At 36.5% G+C, this 21226-nt stretch overlaps 1 protein-coding gene across 4 annotated transcripts in view; it reads right to left on the bottom strand.

Moving 5' to 3' along the window:
* The window catches only part of MIPOL1 (mirror-image polydactyly 1), a 190581-nt gene that overhangs the window by 132510 nt on the left and 36845 nt on the right, over positions 1–21226 (bottom strand). The window contains exon 2 of one of the 4 annotated variants that reach the window (XM_087921915.1): positions 3363–3455. The exons of the other annotated variants lie outside the window; for them this stretch is intronic. The gene's annotated coding sequence lies outside the window, so the exon portion shown is untranslated. The remainder of the gene's footprint in view (positions 1–3362; positions 3456–21226) is intronic. 4 annotated transcript variants of the gene reach the window in all.

Below are 21226 nucleotides of genomic sequence, written 5' to 3'. Positions count from 1 at the left end.
ACAATCTTAACCATGTTTGCTTAGAAGTTTTACTGAGTGCAGTGGATTGAATAGAAACAGAAGTCTATTCATGCAAAGGTATTTTCTTAACCCTTCCTTCTCCCACACACCCCCACCACAGACCCTTGCATTCCCACTTTAGGGGGGGGGGAGGAATACACAAAAGAGCTCAGACATGCTGTGAAAAATTGGTCCCAAATGGACAGAAACAGTCTCTCGTGTCTTTAGGATTCCCAAAACTTCAAGCAATCCTTTACAGAGGGAAAGAGAAAAAGGGCAGAAAAGTCCTTTAAGCTGGGCAGCCCACAAAGCACTGCAAATACTCCAGTGAGTCTTACTCTCTAATAAACCTGTTAAATATTCAGCCACCATTCTTTAAAATCTGTAAAATACTGTATCAAATAAAAGCCAGTTTGTTGTTTCCTGAACTCTGTTATTATCTTCCTTAAGCACTTTTCCCAACTCCACGTCTTCTCCTTTTTGGTAATTTCCATGTTTCCTCTTCGTTATTATATAATACTGAGAACTTAGTTTGTTCCATTTTTTAAAATTTTCCTTTACACCTCTTTGCAGTCTTTCTTGTCTTTCATTTATTTTCAATTTCTAAAAACAAATACAGGTTTCACCTAATTATAAACCCCTACAATGAAAAAACACTTTCCACAGTCATGCTTTGTAAGTGGAGCAAGGTAGGGCTCCCCATTTTCTTTTCGGTAGAAATTGGATGCAATTAAAGGAGATGTCTGATTCTAAGAGAAGATAGGTCTTTCCTTCAGGGAAAGAGGACCATTGTTATTGTGATAAGGGTTCAACAGATTTCTATTAACAGACAAATGCATCCAGGAAAGATTAATTTTGCTATTAAATTACTTATATTCTATGAAGACTTCTATAAGACATGCAGTGTAGTAGGAAAAAATAGGATGTATTAAAATGCTAAGGTTAGTTTGCATCAATAATCTGGACAAGATACTGTAAGTCTTCCCAAACTTGGGTTTGCCTTGGTATTTTCATTACAAATTTTACAAGCCGTGGGATGATGGGAATTAATCCTAAACTTCAAAAGAAAACCAAGCGGGGGGGGGAGGGGGGGAAAGCACATTGTTATAAAAAATGTTAATGGTAAAGAGAGCCAAATATTAAAATGAAAGATAGAAATTCTTATTAATATAAAGCTTAACTCAGTTCAACTAGCTGTTTGAATGAGTGTCATTATGGTAAATAAGAATGGTTTCAGAATATCTTTTTTCTCAAATTCTACCAAATAGGTATGTTATTTTTAATGAATTAAAAAAAGATAGAACAAGAATAGGCAATCCTGTATGGAGATTTTAGTATACAATTCTCATTAGCCACAACCAGTAGGGACAATTATAAAAGATTGTAAGAACAATAGGATACAATATCCAGAATGCATCAGAAAACATCCTTTTAGGTGTAACTATCTTAATTCATTCTCTGAACAAGTATCAAGATAAATTTATGCCAGGTTTTCATAACAAGTCAGCTATGCAATCCAATTTGGTTGTCGACAGAGGACAAAGTAAATTCAATGCACAGGATTATAAAACTAGGAATATTTTCTGTTTATTTTATTTTACTTATTTGATTCCTGCCTTTATTATTTTTACAAGTCCCTCAAGACAGCGAACACATCCAGTGTGCCTTCTTCCTCTTATTTTCCTCACAACAGCAACCCTATGAATTGGGACTGGTACAAAGTTACCCAAATGGCTTTGATGACTTAAGGCAGGAATTGAAGTCATGGTCTTCCACTTGCTAGCCTGGTACCTTCACTCTTAGACCAAACTGGCTCTCAAACTTTGAGACCTGATCATCATTTCAACCACTACAACCAAGAAATGCTAGTCCTCACAGTAATTAAACAGAATTTGAGAATATCTTAGAAAAGAAATAATTACATCAAATTCATTATACCATGATTCCCTTAAGATTCCTCTCACAGCTATGTTATTCAGTTATGAATAAAATCTTGTGAGGAGAATTTTTAAGGAAGTCACAGTATAAAAACGCACAGAATGTTAGCTCTTACACATATTTTTCCAACTGACCTGACTGATAAAACTTCACAAAGATTAAATTTCGGACATTAAGTATCCTATATTGTTCCTATCTTACTATGATGAAAATTTGCTGTTATCAAGTTAATTTCAAGTCTGTATTACATGACTGATTACACTCCCATATGTTTTTAACAGCAACTGATAAATTTAGGAAATTCACATTGATCAACTGATTATATGGCTCGTTACGTTCAAGTCAAAACATAATAGTGTCCTGGCAGGTATTAATTAAGGTATAAACATACAGGCGCCCAATGACCTCTTGGAAACAGTTAACCTTTTTAACCTTTCTTAGGGAATAGTGACCCCTAAAGGTACTGGAGCTGAACTGGTTGCCGAGGTTCTGAAATGTGATATAATGGATAAGTATTTATAGATGGCTAGATAAAAGAAGGAACTGAATAATATCTCTGTATTTTCTTGAACCACAGACTTCTCAAAGCAGGTTTAATGGGAGAAATTACCCTGCTATTTGTTTCTGACAAAATAATGTACTATAACACAAATACGCTTAAGTGTCCATTTATGTACTGTATCATCAGATTCCACAGCTGATCCCATGAGCTTCTGAAATAAAAATAGCTACTACATTGATCAGGCAGTAGAGAAGTAGTATATAGACAAGAGGTCTGTGTATATATTTCACATTAATAAGATTACCAAAGCATTCTCTATTATGACCAGTTTTTGAATCACTTGGGTCTCATAATTTCTAACCCATTCATTTTAATAATGTCCAATTCATAAATTATCTGCCTTAACAATAAGTTCTTGAAAAGAATTCATAATATTGAAATGAAATATTAATTATATTTAATTATGCAACACAATGTTAATGATATGCACGCATAACTATTTACTTTATTAAATATAATTAATAAAAGTGTCTCTTTCTGATTTGATAGCTGGAAATTACAGGCACTGAAATAGCTCCAGCTTCCTTGTACTTATTTTCATTTTGCTCTGCTCCATATAAATTGCTCTTCCCCACTGATACCTTCAATGTGTGCTAGACAGCTTCCAAAAGTCTCTGCTAGTGTGAAGAATGGAAAGTTTTGTTTAGAAGATACAAGTCTAAGTTCCCCAGAAGTACCAAGGTCAATAAAGCTGGATGGCAGGAGTTTTTTTTTTTAAAGAGAACACTTTACCCAATACAAAAATAAACTACTGGAAGTTATAATAACAGCCATTGAACTCAATGGATTAAAAAGGGATTATACAAATTAACAGAGGATAAACCTAATCATTTATCATGTTCACTATATATTATTTCCTTACCTCTGTCCAAACTAATTTTTCCATTGATTGAGCAGAAGGGTACCACTTCACTCCTGTCCTACATCTGACTTTCCATTGACGTCTAGGTGACCACTATAAGAATAGAACATTGGACGAGATAAACCTGGGATATGCCTAATCTAGCACAAATCTTATGTTCTGAGATTAATTAAGAAAATTTAAGCATTATTATTGTAAATGGTATTGACAAGAACAAATGTATTCAAAGCAATGCTGAACATTAGCATTATCCCTGAGGCAATGTATCAATATCTCACAAGTCATTTACCATTTTGCCGGTCCTTCACTTGTACTATATTGCTAAGCTTGTTTGATCTGGCAAAGACTCTGCGTATTGCTCCAAGACTTCAGAGCTAAACTAAAGCCAAGTTTAGGTAAATAAACTTAAAACAATATAGCGGAGCACACCTATACCTTGCCCTTATTTGTCAGAGAATTACAAGACAAATGACTAAAAAATGTTTATAGTAGGACAATAAAACTTGTTTATTTTAGCAGGTGACATTAAATTGACTTTCACAGTAAAATATTTTTTTTGTTCACACATTCAGTTAGATTGTGATTTATTCTGCTTTCCATTGCATCCAATGGTAGCATTGAGAACTAATTCTCAAAACAAAATCGTGACAACAGTTACTATAAAACAGAATGAACAGTTCCAGTGAAGCAAAGAGAGTTACTTTCCTGTTGCTTTATAACATTGGTAGTAAATAACATTTGCATTATTTGATCACATCTGATTTCTCTATGTGCTTCTGATATACGCATGACACGAAATTTTTCCCAATGGCTTCCTACCTACAGCCATACTAAGTTGTATAAACCATGCCAGTAACATACAAAGAAAACAATACTATTTTATAAGAAATAGCAGTTGTAAAACTAAACAAAAATTTCATCACTTAGATATCTGACATGATAGGAAAATGAAGTAAAATTATATCAGCATGTAGAAAGTGAGTGCATACTAAATGTTTATGAAATTTAAAAGAATTATTTTTTTCCAAACATGAAACTGTGGACTTCAGTGTTCTGGGCTTGTTTCCACCTTCAGAATACTTCAAGGAAGGCATATTATGGAGGGTCTTTTTGTCTTCTGATAGCAGAGGGGAAAAGTCCCTCATTTAGAGCACCTGAGCTCCTGAGAAAAGGCCTCAAAGGAAGCAATAACTTTGCCTTTTTCAATTTTGTACCATTGTGTTGATTTGGGATTGGCATTTTTTTTAAATTCCTCATTTATTCTTGGATTAGCTCAAAATATGAAAAGATGTTATTAATATCAAAGAAATGTGTTGAATTCAATGAAGCCATTTCTCTGCTTATTGCACAAAAAGGTCCATAATAATTACAGCATTTTAATAAAGTATTCTTACCGTAAGGGATGAAGAAACTACTGCCTTTAATAATCTCTGGAGTATTTTAAAATACATCTTAAGGCCTTAATATGCCTAGTAATATACTATTTAAAATCACCGCTTTATCCCTTCACAATATACAATCATACTTCATTACCATTTACCCAGCTAATGAATGCCAGCAATTAGTAAAATGTAATCCCACTGCACAATCAGTTTAATGCTTTTAGCACTCAGAAAAGTAAACACCAAATTAATACTGCTCAAGCCGTATCAGATCCTACTTGGAAGCAAGCAATTATAGTTCAGCTCCTCAGGTGTAATTAAATGATTGGAATGATTTAGTTCCATAAATGCAAGTTAATTCATAAGCAAGCAACAAATATACTGGGAGTAATTACAAGAAACACTGGCAGTCTAAGCAGGGCATGCTCTTTTATACACCTGGTACAGGAAAATACTGCCCTCTCCTGGATACACACTGTGAATATCCATTCAAACAGCCAGACTTAGCTAAAGAAAGGCAAAAGTAAGATGAGAGAACATGGTGGCACCTTGGAGGTTGAAAGTCATTTACTGCATGCATAAATACACTTGCCAGGTATGGTTGCTATAATCAATTGCTGGTAAGAATTACCCAGCTTACAAATAATCGATGATCACATGATTTCAAAGCAGATTTGGGGAATGGTTTTAACCCCAACGTTCTTATTTTACTGTTATATGCATTTTATCTATGCACATACACAGGTTTTGTAAATATAGCTTATATATGGTTAGAGAGGGTACAAGATTTACTTTGGCATGTCTCTGGAGATTCTCAGTCATACAGGTCAGTGGTGGGATTCAATTTTTTTTACTACCGGTTCTGTGGGCATGGCTTGGTGGGTGTGGCAGGGGAAGGACACTGTAAAATCTCCAGTCGGACGTGGTATTTGCTGGTTCTCCAAACTACTCAAAATTTCCACTACCGGTTCTCCAGAACTGGTCAAAATCTGCTGAATACCACCTCTGATCCAAGTCATAGTTGTCTCAAAGGTGCTTTTTCAGAAGGCTACTGGACTGATTTTTCCTTGAGGAAGAAGAAAATATTTTGCTTCTCATCCAAGATGCGCCATCAGTTCTGATTGGGAGGATGGAGGGAATGGAAGGATAGGTTTTAAACCCCCAAGTGTCCTCAACAACTCTCAGAAAGAGTACAATCAGATGACTGCAAAGAAATATAATCCTTCCATCCCCCCATCATCAGAACTAATGAAGCTTCTTGGATGAGAAGCAAAATGTTTCATTTTCTTCTTCTTCCTCAAGGAAAAAACAGTCTAGCCTTTTGAAAAAGCGCCTTTAAGATTTCTTTGGCATCTATAAAGATTGTGCTGCAAAATATATACCGATTCTGCTTCTACATAAAAACAACAACAACCTCTTCTAATCAAACAGGTAACATTAAATATGTTAATGTAGTTTGTCTTTAACCTATATTTTATTAACAAATATTTCATTTCTTTAAAATATATTCTATTATTTTATTTCTTTAAACAGGTATCAAAGTAATATTTGAAACAGAGTACATTGATAAAAAACATGGTGGTTTTAACAGTTTTTGACAGGTAAAACAGTCTTCTAAGTCTTAATTTTCATTAGTGTATCTATATCAATATTTTATTCATTGAAGTAATTGATAAATACTTAAAAATTTATATTGCAGGAAGTTGTTCAAATTTGAACCAGTGAAATAGGCCCAGCCATGACATGAATTAATTTTAGCTACCTATTTAAATTCATATTAAGTTTTATTCACAGATTCAGCCAATCCAATTCTAGTTGTACTTGCTATATTCATTGAACTCAACATACACATATCATTACTTATGAAAAACATTCCATCTTATTCAAGTCCACTACCTTAATTCAGTGGGATGCTCCCAGGTATAGTATTTCACTCTGCATGAATTTAGAAGTGGCTAAATAATACCTAATTTACTTTTGAGTAGCTTTTCTAAAGAATATGCTTTAATGTGGCTTCAGTGTGACTTCAGAGTGACTCATTTTGAGTTGAACCAGGTTTAAAAGTTGTCATTGTCAAATTTGTAGTTCCAAATGGATAATAATCTTCAGCACTAACTTTCTTTAGCAAAATAAAGATCAACATGTTGTTCTCAAACAACATGTATCATTTTGTGTTGGTGGCCTTATAGATTTTAAGTAAAACAAGGATATAAAGATGATAAAACATATACTCGCCAAATGCAAAGAGTTAATCAAATAATAATAATAATCATCATCATCATCATAACCGCAAAAGGCCACCTTACTGGGATCTACTCTCATAATCCGCTGATACAGCACGCAGTCCTAAACACTTGGGAAGTGTTCAACTAGTGATTTGTGATACGAAACCCAGCATGGTTATCTCGTCTGCTGTGTATACTGTCATTTTTGTGTACAATAATAATAATATCCAGTTTGAGGCACAATTCTGAATACTCTTCAGGGATATGCTTCTGGCAACAACATAAGGGCATGTAGTTAATCATTATGTGCCCTAACATAAACAAACAGATAGGATAAAAATCTATATCTGGACCACTTCCATTGAAGAGATGAATAAAATTATTTTATTAGAAGACATATTAGTAATTTTAAAATGTAGAGCACATTTGCTTTGCCCTTTAATGTCATAGTCTTATTTTCTTATTCAAATCTTGTACACTGTAAGTTAATTGCTTTTGGAAACTACTTATTATTCATATAAAAATTAATGTGCCAATGTCTTTAAATCCTTTTAAATGACCATTCATGCATCTTCCTCCTTTAAGTACTGATGAAAATCTCTCAAAAATATCAGTGCAAGTTGGTATTAAAAGAAAGTTTCTTTTAAAATATTCTTTTCCTGCTAACATAAGATTTTCATATTCACCAACTTTACTTGAATTCCATTAATTTTTTAAGCTGCTTTTAATAAATTCACGGAGTAATTTTTTAGGCTCCATAGTCTGTCATTTGTGTTCCAGCTGACTCTATGAATATTAATAGCGGTGTTATCCTGATTAAATAGGCTTCATAGGAAATCCCTATGAATCCTATAGCTCAGACATCTAATTTTTCTAACTCTTTATGAATTTGGATTCAGACATTATATTGGAAGGTTTTTTTAAATCTAGTGGTATATTAGTGTATTCTTAAGCAAAATGACTTCTCATAAATCAAACAATTAAAAGATACACACACCTATGTTTTATGGTTTCAGGATTTCTGTAAATGACAATATAATTTATTCGAATAGAGCTTCAGCACTTCCAGAACAAAGGATGGGGTAGCTATTATAAAATACTGCCGATGTTTGCCCTTAGACTCACCTTAGATCATTGAGTCTCAAATCAAAGGGAATTTTTTTAAGCAATTAAAAACATGTCTATAAGTAGACAGGGTATGCTTAAATACAAATATCCCCACTTTATAATTACAGGAATCCTTGACTTATGACCATAACTGAGCTCAAAATTTCCGTGCTAAGCGATATAGTTGTTAAGTGAATTCTGCCCTATTTTATTACCTCTCTTACCACATTTGTTAAGTGAATCACTGCAGTTGTTAAATTAACTTGGTTGTTAAGTGAATCTGTCTTCCACATTGACTTTGTTTGCCAGAAGGTCACAAAAGGTGATCATGTGATCCAGGGACACTGCAACTGTCATAAATATGAGTCAGTTGCCAAGAGTCTGGATTTTGATTCCATGACCATGGGGATGCTGCAATGGTTATATAAATGTGAAAAACGGTCTTGAGTCCCTTTTTTTTCCAGTGATGTTGTAACTTCTAAGGATCAGTAAATGAACTGTTGTAAATAGAGGACTACCTGTATATCAGTTATCAAATTATTCTACTGTATCAAATTATCAAACTATTATTTTAAAAGCATGAGCTTAAATAGACAGAGTATGCTTAAACATAACACAAGTATCTCCACTTTACAATTATATCAGTTATCAAATTATTTCACAGTCGTGCCATTTAACAAATTAGAGACAGTTGCCAGTGTATGGCATTTATCAGACTATAAGCCTTGTTCAGCAATCCTTCTGAACAAAAGCAAGGCTTATTGCTATTATTTCTGTAACATTTGGAGCCCATAAGCTTGAGGAAAACTGTACCTTTGAAGGTATTCCGGCATCTAAGCTCTATGATATGCCCTATCAAGTCTTAAATCTCCTTTTGAAAGGCAAACTAGTCATTGCAATGGAGATGGTTCTCCTAGACATATTTATTTTTATTTATTTATTAAATTTAGTTGCCTCCCACCCAGTGATGAAACATATGAAATAATGGAAACGCATATTGACATTTTGTAAATAAGTGTACCACCAGGGCTCTATGATTCACAGAGAACAGGTCTGGGTCTTGAGAGGACTGCTTTTCAATGACCTAATCTTCCTACTGATCTATTTCCACAAGATGGTGCTCATCACATAAAAAGGTAGCTCTGTGCTCTTCCTAAGGGCTCTCTCTTATCCTCTGGTTAATTAATATTTATGCAAACTGCAAGGCAGGGTGGGAGAATCACATAAAGGTGATAGTATGATTAAAGGTCTGAAGATGATATTAGAATGTTGACTTTATTATTTATTAAATAGATTTATATGGCTGCCCAATTCACATATGGTCATTGAAAAATCAATAATCTAAATACTCCAGAAACCTCCACCCCTCCACCTCCCAATTGATTATACCAAGCTCCACTTGTTTTGGCATCTAACTCCAAGAAAGCAATTGAGAACTTGATTGTGCTAGGGATAAGTTAGGCAGCTGAGCTAGCGCTCTAGAGGTGATTCAGGCTTGATTTGGAGATAGCAACTGGGATGAGTTTGATTCTGTTAGCCTTGAGGGTGGTTGGTTCTGTGGGTATAGCAATCTGTGTTTTAGATCCATGCACCTCCTAGTTGGTTGAGCTCTCTAGGTAGAGGGTTGTGAACGCATCCATGCCATAGCATGTGCATCCCTGTGAGAAGGGGCAGTTCCATCAGCTCTGATAGAGGGGGCAGAACTTTCTGCCTCTTCAACAAACCCTCCCTGACTTACAGCTTCAAGAGTCCTGGGCTTATTTAGACAGCTTCTAGTCAGGTTTTAGGCTGAATACAGTACTGAAGACATTAGCCACTTTGTGAATGACCTGTGGCATCCATCCCTGCTCTCCTTGACCTGACATACCTACCGGTTCATACCTTCAACCATGGTATGAACTAATTTACTAGGTTGTGGGGGGGCGGGTGCTGTTTTTTAGTGATTCTCCCTCTTCCTCCAAGGCTGGTTTCAGATGGTATTGAGGTGCCACACAGGTTTGTTTGTTTGTTTAGTGAATTTATACTGCTGTATATTTGCCCATGGTGACTCAAGGCGGCTTACAGAATATAAAACCACATTTAAAACAATAAAAACTAACACAAAGAATCAAATAAATTAATATAGTACAATATAACAAAATCAAAATCACTCCCTCAAGTCCCACACCCCACCCCGATGACAGCAGATCACGCAAGCCATTTAATGGGCTCCATCCCATTCTGGGTTACCCAGGTCCACTGGCAGAACCAGGTCTTCAGTGCCTTCCAGAAGAGTATTAGAGTGGGGGCCATTCTAATCTCTGGAGGAATGATGTTTCAGATAGAAGGATCCACCACGGAAAAGGCCCTTCTTCTTCTTCCAGGTATATCTCCTTCAGGGATGGGACCCGCAACATTCTCTAACCTTCCACTCTGATGGGTCAGGTAGATGTGACTGGCAAGAGACGGTCCCTCAGATAATTTTTACCAACTTTCTTCTTCTTTTTTAACGTAGGCATGAAGGGATCAACCATCAGCATAGCGTGCAGTAGCTTGACTATACTGATGGTACCTAATTGTACATCTGTCAAGTTTTAGACTCACTGTCTGGAGACTAGAGAGGCTGGTTGGGAGGACCATGCTTAGGATCAACACTTGCAAGACTGAGTGGCTGTGGGTTTGGGGCCTGAAGGATCTAGGAATTGGAGAATGTCCATCTTTGTCTCTGAGTGGAGCAGCACAGATCAATTTGGATTTAGTGTGCAACTTAGGAGTCTTCATGGATTCATAGCTCCTGCTGGAAGAACATGTAACATTTCTGCTTTGCATAACTTCATCGGCTGTACCAACAGCACCTGTTCCTAGGCAGGAATGGGGTGACTCATGGTCACTTATGCTTTAATTACCTCCCAATGCCATGGATTACTGCAACATCAACAGCATGAGACTGTCCTTGAACACTATACAAAAGCTTCAATTAGAGATGCAGATAGTTATGGGCATTCCTCATTATCCTTGTGAACCTCTACTTTACAGCTGCAGTGATCCCTCACAGGCTGATTAGCATGCAATTCAATGTGATAATAATAAGAATTTCAGCTGGCGGGATCCAAGAGAAGGGCCTTTTCTGCTGTGGCACCCGCCCTTTGGAAAATCCTGCCTGAGGTGAGATCCGCATCTACTCTTCTGACTTTTGAAAGGGCTTGAAGACCTAGCTCTGCCAGCTGGCCTGGGACCCCAATGGGGGGAATGGCATCTTGGAGGTGGTAATTGGATTAATCAGAGCCCCATCTCCTCCCCATGCACACTTTGTTCCTTTCTGTTCCACTGCAGTTAATCAATTTTTATCTGAACTTGTCACTGTATGGTTTTTATTATTTTAACATTTTAATGTTTCATATGGCATTTTAATTATGTGATTATGTCATCTACTTGCTTTAGCAAAATGGGTGGCATAGAAATTTAATAATAAATAAATATGGCATGGAACTGGGTTTTTTGCAGAACTATCTGCTCCCTAGGATATCTGCCTATCCCCCCAATATGGGTACTCCAGGTCTACTCATTGAAAAAAAGTGTCACTGTATAGGACCTCATTCATGCCTTCTCAGTGGCCCTCTTTTGGGAATAATGATGCTGTTTCTGCATCAGCATCATTTCTTTCAACAAAAGCCACAGTTAGATCTTATCACATCAGAAATGAATAGGACGTGCATGATCATTCTCCCTATTATATTTTCAGTGATTTGTATAAACCAACAATTTGTTGAAATTCAAGACAAAACAATTCTAGAATAGCGAAAATTAGCTGTCAAAATTAAGCATCACCATGAGAGACAGAAAAGTGTGTGTGTGTGTGTGTGTGTGTGTGTATGCATGTATACATATACATGCATACACACACACACACACACACACAATCACACAATCAAGATTTGGGTCTCCTCTATAGATTATGTATATATGAATAGTGTTTTATTTTAAATGTGCAAGGTACAATGGAAATAGCTAAGGCAACGGATAAGAAAGGCAAAACGGCAAAATCCACCCCGTATTTTCCTAAGGTTATGTCAGAAACCAGGATCTTTGAAATTATCCTGAAACGTTCTGCCTAAGGCCAAACTAAACTAAATCACTTAATCTACCAGGCAACTGCATATAAAAGTATAGCTACCTTATAGAATAGTTTCTCTAGGGAACAATTTGTTTTCTTAACACCCATATTTGTGCCAAGTTTTGATGTCATGACAAAATCCTTCACAAAAGGATTTGCATTTCCCCAGAATTTTTTTTTAAAATGCTGGCAGAATCAAAAGGTCAATCATGAAATCAACAAAAGTTCAACAAATCTATAAAAGACAGCATGATAAATTCCTATTACATTAAGAATAAAAATAAAAGGTAAGTAATTTATCACTCCTTTAAAACAAATATTTCATATTTCAACGACATTAATATCATCTCTACCTCTAACTTATACCGTGTTTCTCATATAATAAGGCCGGGTCTTTTTTTTTTTTAAGCCCCGAAAAAATGGCTAGGCCATCTTTTCGGGGGTGACTTAATTCCTCCCCTTGCATCTTCGGGCGGGTGGCGATGGCTTGGATGTTGACCTCGGCGTTGGTGGGGCACTTCGTATCAGGGTCAACGTAGGCAGCACCATATCCGGGTGTGCAACAAAAGTACTTCCTAACGGCAAGCCCCCCCACCATTCCCCCCATTTCGCATGTTTTAATATAGGCTTTAATTTGGGGGGAGGGGCTTAATTTCATTTCATGCGTATAAAACATGCTGGGACTTCCTCTTGGGGGAGGCCATATCGTTGGGGAAACAGGGTATTATTACCTTTATTGTCAGAGGATAACATGTGTACAATGAGATTGGTTGAGCCTCCCTTTGTGCACCCCCACCCCAACACAACTCACAGTGAGGACAGAAGTCCCTAACCCAGTCCCAATCTTATTACACTAGGTGACGTTGTTGCACAATGTGTCAGCCCCACCAGTCTATCATACAATGTTGACATTAAGTTATTTTCTGTTCAGAAGTCTGACAGCCCACGGGTAGAAACTGTTCTTCAGCCTGTTGGTGTGGCTGGCTATGCTTCTATATCTCCTACCCAATGGTAGGAGAGTGAAGAAGTGCTGACTGGGATGTGGGTCATCCCATTATAACAGGCTTAGGCACAGGATCCCATTAAAAAAATGATAATTGTTAGATTTTTTCCCTTCATATTCCTCTCAATTCTAAATGCTTACCTCAAATGCCAACAAAAAAATTCAACTTTCTTTTGTTATTGTTGTTGTTAATTGCATTTCCATTCTTGGTTTCTCCTTGTCCAAAACTCATATTACAGAATGACTTGTCTTTATTTGCATAGTATTGGCTTGCATACCAACAGTTTCTTTTCATGGAGGCAGGTAATATGATCATTATCACAAATTCCTTTTTCCCCTCACAGATTGCACAGGCTGCTACTGAGAAGTATTCAAAACCTTAAAGCACTGTAAAGTATTATAGTTGGCTATCAGCTTTGGCATGTCCCAGAGATAATGTTAAATTTTCATTAGCAGGTAGGTAGCTTCATTCAAAGGGCTTGCAATTTCCTTTGAATATCCTGGTTCTATACTTCTAGTCTAGGCTCTAAATACTATCATTTCACACATAATTCTATTTAACTGCATAGAATTTTTATTCATAATCTGCTTCCGAAATCAGAAGTAGATGGTGGGGATGTATTGTCCCTTCTTTTGCAAATCTGTATAGGTAGTCCTTCACTTACAATAGTTTATTTAGTGACTGTTCAAAGTTACAATGGTACTTGAAAAAGTGACTTATGAGTTAACACCATTGGTTATCCCTATGGTCACATGGTCAAAATTAGTATAATCATAATATATGTGCTACCGTGCAGATTTACAGCTGGAGGCAATCAGAATTTATTTTGTGAAAATATTTAAATGTAAGAATACATTAAAATAGAATAAAGAATAGTTTAAATAGTTTTTAATAGTTTGTCAATTTTTTAAATTACATTAATTGTACACTTTTAAAAATGAATTAAAGCTTACTTATATTAGCTATTTTAATAGGGCCATACAACTTTTAAAAGCTTAAATTAAAAGGCAATTTGATTTTATATTTTAAACGAAGTTGGTTTTCCAAACCAAATCAGTAAGTCAAATTAAGTCATCTGATTAAATTGGATTGAACAGAATTGTTTTGGGCTATTTACATACTTCACACATAGACATTAATACTTTTTTAATCAATGAATTTATACAACTATATTAAAATGGATCAAAATAGGGGTGTGAACAGAATTAGAAGATAAATTTCTTCATATTGACTTAATAATGTGTATAGCAGTGGCCCCCAACCTTTTGGGTATCAGAGACCAGTTCCGGGGAGAGGTGTTTCTGTAGGGGGCACCTGTATCCCGTGGATGGTGCATCACTTGTTTGTGTGGCTGGTTTCTGGCATGCTGCACACGGGGACCCCTGGTGTATAGGATCTTGCCAGATTTTTCCATCCTTTTTATTTTGTACATTACATTGATGAAAGCCTATCTGGTCATGCAGTTAAAGTACCAGCTTAGAAACCAGGAGACTGTGAGTTTTAGTCCTACCATAGGGATGAAAATTGCCTGGTTGACTTGGTCAATCATTTTTTTCTCTCCAGCCCACTATATCAGGCTTAGATGACAAACTGATCATTCAGCTCCTGTTGCAACCAAAAGACTAGCAAGAAAAAAAAAATCAATTATGAGCTCACAGTGTTTTTTTTTTTTTGAATTTTAAAAAGCACAAATATTTAGAAAGACCTTAAGAGGGCTGGGATTATAGATAGCCTTTAACTTACTATAGGCAGTCAAACGTACTATAGTGCTATAGGTAGTTAAAAAGTTAGATTAGAAATATCTTTCTAGCATGGTTTCACTGAAAACTATAGAGAGCATAAACACAGAGAAAATCTATATCAAAAATCTCAACCAACTGCAGGATGAGCAGATATTGATGTAAAAAGTAAGGCACCTCACAAATGTGCTTGCATCTTTCAACTCTCCATTTGAAGTTTAGGAAAAGGGGTTTAGTTCAGTAATGGTGAAAGTGTGTTGAATCACAGGTGTTTCCAGTTTTAGCTTTTAGACAAATCCAAATACACCTTTTCTAAATGCAGGGTAGAACCACCTTCCTCCATGAGAATGGTCAGTGCAGGCTGGATCAAAAATCTAAAAAGACCAGCTATAAACTGCAGGTTTGAGAAACTTCTTTCTGCATAAATTTGCTTTCAGTATTCAAAGGACAATGGGTTAAATAACAGCTCATCCCCACTACTCAGAAGAATCCTCCAAAAAGAGGCTAAAGACACATGAAACACAGGCACACCATAGATGACATAATTTCTGTTTCTGATACATGAAAGAATTCCAGTTGGGTGGCAAGATTGGGATATTGGGGTTAATCAACAGACTGCTTTGCAGCCCTTGACATTTAGAGACATATGAGAAGGAAAGGCAAACACACAAAAGGTGTATTCATACCTGCTGAAAGACAAATGAAAATGGCTGAAAGACTAGATGAGCCATCTTTTCATTATTATCTTGAATAGGAGACCTTAAGATTCCAGTAGTAATTGAAAGGACAAGCAAACCCTAAACCGTTAAAATGTAGTATTACTAAGGAAAAAATAGCAAAAAAAAAGATCAAGTATCAAGGAGAATTATGATGGCTTTCTCACAATAGAAATATTAACGATTCTTGAAGTGCCTTTCTCTAACATCACTGCTCGCCCAAGGTCTATTACCTGTTATAAAATTTCGCACAAGAAAATAGAATACTTGTCACTGTATGCAAAATATCCTTTTCAGCATATGAAACAGATAAATGGGGCAGGAGAGAGGAGAATAGAGTCATAATTCTACTATTTAGTAACCTTCAGAGATGATAGTATCACTTCAAATCCCTAAAAACAGGCTAGAGACAAATATTAGCCTTATCAGAACAGCAAAGGAATGGATCAAATTACATTTCAAGGAGAAAACTGTATTTTAATTAGTACTCTGTGGTGCCTTTACACAGCAGTCACCTTCAATGCAGCTAGGGAGTATCAGACATTTCCACAATCATTTTTACTTTTTAACCACACTATCTAGAAAAGAAAATCTTTCCTGATGGGACCAAGTGTTATAAGGCTCACAGACATTGGTTGTCTTGACCTCACCTCAGAACTCACTGAATATACTTGAAGTGACTATAACTGACCTTGGAAAAACTTCCAAAAAAATAGCAATATTCAAATCTTGATGTTTAAGAAAATGTGAAAGATACTAGATTGCCAAATCAAAGGAATCATAAATTGGAACCTTTGAATCACCCAAATTTCCTGAGCAACTAGGCTGGAAGGAAGGAGTTTTTGCCATAGCTTGTAAACTTTTAGGCATTATACAAAGAGCAGAATGGACCAATAAATTAAGGACAGGATAAATAGATTAAAAATAGAATTATTATTTTTTTGCAATCAAGTGATGTGAACAATGAAAGTTTCCAAGAATATGAATAGAAAACTGTGTTTTGTTTAGCCTATCCATAAATAAACTGAATTTTATATTCTTATTGTTTCCCCCCAGGTAGAAAGCTTTCATGGATCATTGTCCCTCTGCAAAATAAGACAATGGTTCTTCCCCATCATATATTTTTAGAGGAGGGACCCCAAACCTCTGGGAAGTACTGGGCTGTGGCTTGTTAGGAACTGGCCTGTGCCCAAGCTGGACGAGCAAGTGAAGTTTCATCTGTGAATGCACGGGGTCCAGGTTGTGTGTGAAATGATTCCCCGCCCCACCCAGGTCCGTGGAAAAATTGTATTCCACAAAACCGGTCCCAGGTGCTAGAAAGGTTGGGGACTGTTGTTTAACGAGAATCTAAAACAAATTTTTCAACATGCATTACAGAAGTTGTATTACACAAGATGCAATTTAGGGCAACATTCGGGCTTGGGGACCACAGAAGAATATCATCGAAAGGATGCAACAATGAAAAAATACGTTGGCCAATTTTAATGGCAGAAATAGGTGTGGGGAGCAAATTGTTCCCTTCTTCTAACCCTGGCAGCCTGAAATGTCACCATGATCAAATTGATTCAGGGGTTCTGAAAAACAACAGATGAAGCAAGGTGGGGGTTCCCCCATTATACAGAGTTTAGGTATTTTATTTACTCTGGACAGAATTTCTGCTTCTTTCCTCTTTTCACACTCAACATGATTCAAACAAAGCAAATCAATAGCTTCAATGTCAGCATTTATATTACCAGGGCTTATTATATAGTCTAGAATAAAGCTCCCCTCTATCAAATATGGGAATACATTCAATAGATTTACTACATACATCTCTTGGCTAATGTTTATGAAATATATATATATAGGACACCCAATACCATATATATAAATAGGACACCCACTCAATAAATATAACCCACACATTCAGACCTTGGCATCCATGCATAAATCATGGTTTTCTGATTTATATGGAGAGCACCACGTTCTTATTTATTCAATACATAAAGCAATTACATTATAATATAATGTCTTCTCTCTGTAATCAGTCTTGTTGTATGCTTTAAATTTAAAACAAATTCAAAATTAATATAATTTATTATTTATTTTTTGAGTTTTGAATCTAAGGATTCAATATCACATTGCTAATTTTTAGCAAAGCACAAGGCTCCTTCTTGGAATTTCTATTAAAGGGGTAGCCTTGTTAACAAATGCATTTTCCAAGTTTCCCATTTTTTTCAAACAAGATATTTAAAAATATATTTATTGCAATGTGAAGAAAGATTAAAGTTTGATTTGGAGTTGTTCCCTATTGTGCATAGGTTACGTTGTATACCTATGCTATGAAGGAGTTGATTTGTAAACATAGGTTGCAGATGGCTGCAGATGGGCCAATGTGCACACCTTCCAAATCCCAATGGTGTACTGTGCAGAGGTGTGTATGTTGTGAGTGCCCCCGAAACAGAACAATACATTTGCAGGAACATAAATGCAACACTTATGCAACTATCCCTGGATGACAGACGCATACGTTTCCTGATGTGCAGTGAAGGAACAGTGTAATTCAGGCTTTAGGAGCAATTCATTATGGGGCATGCCAGTGATCCAATATTTCCAATGCTTTGGAAATAAGGCATCACAACACAATATTTTGTTGATGCTCTGCATTTTTTTTTAAAAAATAGCAAACTTATATTTTATATTGATATGATATGATTACTCTTGTACATAACCTAATATTTTTTTGAATCATACAATATAAAAAGGTTGGAAATTAATATAGATTCTTGGCATAGGTTATAATAATAAAAAGTATCTCTAGTCAAATGTACACAAACTGAATGTTTTATTTTCATAATTATGCTTAAAAAGTGAAAAAGTTTCCAGCTGGTATATCATTTTTCAGGAAATTTTTCAAGGCAGTCTTCCAAATATAGTAAATTACACCTCTTATATTTATGTATTACTTTACTAATACCACTCAATTTAACAATGACTCTTTGCTTACAAAAATCAAAAACAAAAGTACAGCACAACAAATACAAACAGACAAGGAAAGATGAAAAAACTATAAACCCCTCATGTAGGGAGTCTATACCCTATCTGAGCCCACAAGCTGTTAAAAAAATGGTGTTCAAGGTGCATTTATAGAAAAATGCTATTGGGGATATTTGAAACTCTAGGGGAATTCTGTTCCATAACATACCTTCTACATCCCATTCAGATGACACTACTTAATGGATGGGGCCCAGAGTTTATGCCAGAGATACATAAGGAGAGAAATAGTCCCTCAAACATCCAAGCCTTGTGCTATGTAGGTCTTTCTAGGAGACAACCAATATCTTGAACTGCGCCCATCAACCTGCTGGTAATCTGGGAAGCTCACATAGCAAAGAAAGGAAGCACACCATTACATGCCCATAACTACTGATGCTGCCTTTATTTTTGCAGCCTAACTACTTTCTGTACATGATGGTTGGAAGAAAATGACAGCTTGTAGTTTAATGCTTCTGAAAGGCCCAAGTTAGTTAAGGCTGCCAATATAACAACTGTACCGTATCAATGACCCATAACTGATTTCATGCTCTGGGAATTTTTTTTTTTTTTTTGAGGTATAGTCACTGACATCTATTCACATCACGTTTAACTGAAGGAACTCTACACATGTCTTTAACTGAAGAAATTCTAAAAATGAATAGGCAGATAAACAGGTGGTGTAATTCTACCCTCGATGGCAACATTATGAAGTTCTTGGTGGTTTGACAAGGCAAAGCGCAAGTTTGAATGAAACTGTTAGGCTTGAAGAAATAAAATGAAGATGATGATAGATAGGTTACTGAACATGACGGGATGCCATTGGTTTCAAACAGGATCTCTGCAAGGATGCACTAAAAGCAACTTTTCTATTATCCTCAATCCATTAAAGCTTTCATCAGTAAAATTTTAACAGAGCTAGTTTAACAAGGCTAGTTTCAATTGTTGCCATTTAAATATACTAAAAAGAGGCACCATAATCTCTCAATAGGGGCAAAATATCAGATCCATTGGTGAGAAAATACTGCAATCCCCAAAATAGAATAGAATACTTTATTGGCCAAGTGTGATTGGATACACAAGGAATTTGTCTTGGTGTAAATATCTCAGTATACATAAAAGAAAAGATATATTCGTTAAGAATCAAGAATCATAACGTACAACACTTAATGAAAGTCATAGGGTACAATTAGCAATCATATCATACTAGGAAACAGTCAAGATAAGGATACAAGCGACAAAGTTACAGTCCTACAATCATTAGTGGGAGGGGATGGGTGATAAGGAGTGATGAGAAGATTAACAGTAATAGTAGTGCAGACTTTGTAATAGTTGAACAGTGTTGACAGAATTATTTGTTTAGCAAAGTGATGGCATTTGGGAAAAAATGTTCTTGTGTTTAGTTGTTCTGGTGTGCAGTGCTCTATAGCATCGTTGTGAGGGAAGGAGTTGAAACAGTTTATGTCCGGGATGTGAGGGGTCTGTAAATATTTTCACAGCCCTCTTTTTGACTTGTGCAATATAAAGGTCCTCAATAGAAGGCAAGTGGGTAGTAATTGTTTTTTCTGCAGTCCTAATTATCCTCTGAAGTCTGTGTCTGTCCTGTTGGGTTGCAGAACCAAACCAGGGAGTTATAGAGGTGCAGATGACAGACTCAATAATTCCTCTGTAGAACTGTATCAGCAGCTCCTTGGGCAGTTGGAGCTTTCTGAGTTGGCACAGAAAGAACATTCTTTGTTGTGCTTTTTTGATGTTAGGTGTCCATTTTAGGTCATGTGATATAGTAGAACCTAGAAATTTGAAGGTCTCTACTGTTGATACTGTGTTGTCTAGTATCGTAAGAGGTAGTAGTATGGGAGGGTTTCTTCTAAAGTCTACCACCATTTCCACGGTTGTGAGTATGTTTAGTTCCAGATTGTTCCATTACACCAAGAGGCAAGTTATATAACGTCCTGTCTGTATGCAGATTCGTCACTGTCTTGAATGAGACCAATCACTATTGTGTCATCAACAAACTTCAATAGTTTAACAGATGGATCATTTGAGATGCAGTCATTGGTATATAGGGAGAAAAGAGTGAAGAAAGCACGCGGCCTTGCGGGGCCCTGTGCTGATTGTACAGGTATCAGATGTGATTCTTCCTAGCTTCACCTGCTGCTTCCTGTCTGTTAGGAAAGGGGCGTTGGTTCTTACCTGATACGCTTCTTTTCGTAGAGCTGTTGAGAGTGTCCAGGTTGGGAGGAGCTCCAGTCTCGGCTCTCACAGGCTGAGCTTGAGATTGAGGCACGCCTCTCACCATCACATGGTCCTCCGGGCGCGCCCAGTTTTGCGAAGACGAGAAGGAAGGTCCTGTTCTCATCTTACTCAGGAAAAAAAAATATTAGTTTGCTCGGTCGAACAGCAGGGTTTCCCACCAGACGGCCTACGGGTGGGGCTGGACACTCTCAACAGCTCTACGAAAGAAGCGTATCAGGTAAGAACCAACGCCCTTTTCCATAGAGCTGTCTCGAGTGTCCAGGTTGGGACATACCAAAGCTATGGCTAGTCCTGCGGGCGGGCTCCCGTCTGGAATGGGACCTCTCCTGG

This window comes from Pseudonaja textilis, chromosome 1 (genome assembly GCF_049901715.1).
Source record: "Pseudonaja textilis isolate UNSWEBS1 chromosome 1, rPseTex1.2, whole genome shotgun sequence".
Lineage (NCBI taxonomy): Eukaryota > Metazoa > Chordata > Lepidosauria > Squamata > Elapidae > Pseudonaja > Pseudonaja textilis.
This window is presented reverse-complemented; position numbering and strand designations above follow the sequence as displayed.